We start from the raw sequence: 2,500 nt of genomic DNA, 5'->3' as shown, positions 1-2,500 counted from the left end.
CTGTCTTTCTTACTCGTTGACGGAACCTGCAATTATTTTCCCGTTCCTTGTGGATTGTTGCACTGTAAAATTCCCACCCCCTACACCCTCCAACCCCATCGACTCGACGTCGACGTCGACGTCGGCCATACGTAAGCAACGTGCGCGCGTGCACACTCTCTCTCTCTCTCTCTCTCTCTGTCTCTTTCTTTTTCTCTCTCTTATACACTCGCCCTCATCCTCTTCGTCTTCTTTCCTTTTTCCTCGCGGGCCTCGCGCTCGCGCATTTTTTTTTCACTCCCGCGTATAATCTCCCGCTTTGCGCTCGTAGCATAGCCTCCAGGTGGCATTAGACGGAGCGAGCGCGGAGAAAAGAACATTGAGGAATTAGTGACAGTGTTCGGAGTGCTGGAAGGAAGAGAGAGATAGAGAGATAGAGAGAGAGAAGGAGAGAGATTGATGGCTGAGTGGAAAGAGATGGCTAAAGAGAACACTACCATGTTTGCTCTATGCGTGTATTCGTCTAATTCATTCGATCTATGCTGATATCTTTTTTAGATACTTCCTTTCTTCCCAAAATCCGTGTCTTTATATTGTCCAAAATCTTTCTTTTTTCAAATTTTGATTAATTTTCGAAAGTATTGATTGAGGCCATAATCCTTGACATTTGTGAAAATTGTGTGGTTAATAAGATTTTTACACGTTTTGGAACTTCTTGAAAATTTGTAAGAATCATGAAACACGATGATGGTAATATTAAATCATATTTAGGATCTTTCAATGTAATTGTTCTGCTTGAACACGTTTAGAAATCATGGAACATGACGAGACGAATATTAGATCGTATTTAGAATCTTTGAACGTAATCGTAGAACTTGAACACGTTTAGAAATCTTATAATATTATAACAAAAATATTAGATCGAGTTCTGAGGATCGTTGAACGTGATCTTATAATTTGAACTCGCTCAAGTATCATAGAACATGACGATGAGAATATTAGAACATGCTTAAGATCATTGTACGTGATTTTAAAACTCGAACATGTTTAAGAATCATAAAACATTATGTAAGATATAAAATTCCTTGATGCACGTTTAGGTATCATAGAACACTGTAATAAGAACATTAGATCATTCTTAAAATTATTGAAAATAATTATAGAATTTGAGAAGCCTTAGAAATCATGAAACATAATAATCATTGCCAATCGTAAAGTATAAAGATAATTAAAAATCATAAAACATATTCGTTTGATAGGATTATACTTTATGATCATAGAATAAAGTCATACTACGTGATCGTAGAATAAAATAATTTTTTTTCTCTTTTTTTTCTTTTTTTTTTTTTTTGAAGTAACGAGCATGCTATTAACACGTCATTTGTAAACTTCATTTCATTCGCAAGCCATCGTTATCCCGAAGGGAATCGACAAAACCGCGCTAGCTAAACGAGCAAAACGTAGATCGGAATCTCGATTGTCCTTTAACGTGAGAAACGGACATCTGTTAACCAAACGAGAAAGTCAGGACTATGTATGAAAGAGCCCATAGTAATTCGAGGAGTCTTGAGTTCTTTTCCCGATAAATATCTTTGACAAAGTTAAATCAAAATTGAGTTGTCAAAAACTCGATAAAATCGACACATCACATTTGAAATTAAAATTCTCTTAATCCTTTTACTTGTCATTTTTTAATAATCAATTTTTATATTCATAATATTCGTAACTTCGTTATTAAAGAATTTAATCAATGCTCGATAACTTAATATCACGGAGAATGACGTGACGTATAGGTATATAGTAATATAGCATATAATTTATTTAATTTTCATATCATAGAAATGTATAAGCAATAGTATTTATATTTGAAGAGTACGTCGTGCGACGGCAAAGAATCGAAAAGGAGTGCGATCTTGAAAGGATTAAAATTTATAAATAAAAAAAAAAAGAAAAAAAAAAAAAGAAAAAAAAAAAGAAATAAAACATGAAATTTTATATGGAAACAAAAAAAAATGGAAAGAAAAAAAGAAAAAAGAAAAAAGAATATGTATCTATCGAAATCTATCGAAGATAATCTATCATCTCTTCGAATTCAGATTGAGATTTATCTTAAAACAATTGTTTCTTTTCATGTTTCTCTCTTTCTCTTTAGGATGAAAGAAGAAAAAAGAAAACATTGAAATTCCTCTTTTATTGTTCTCGATGTCGAATACGAAGGTTCGGGAGCCTCCATTTTGAACGGCTCGTACGTTCCGTTCGCTTTTTAGGGGGTTGGACCGATGTGGTTCGGCCCTTGTCGTAGCCGCACCCTGACATTTACTTAACAACCTAACGACGTTACGTTTGTTACGCTAGATTAGGGGATCCCCTGATGTGAATTCGAGAGGCTAACGACCAATAGAATTTACGATACGAGGCTAAGTTTACCCATGTGAACTAACGGCTCTTTCATACTCTTTGAAACGTCTCATTTATTATACATACTTTTTTCATATCTTTTGTTATACTCCTTAAATTCATT

This window comes from Vespa crabro, chromosome 13, assembly GCF_910589235.1.
Source record: "Vespa crabro chromosome 13, iyVesCrab1.2, whole genome shotgun sequence".
Classification (NCBI taxonomy): domain Eukaryota; kingdom Metazoa; phylum Arthropoda; class Insecta; order Hymenoptera; family Vespidae; genus Vespa; species Vespa crabro.
This window is presented reverse-complemented; position numbering follows the sequence as displayed.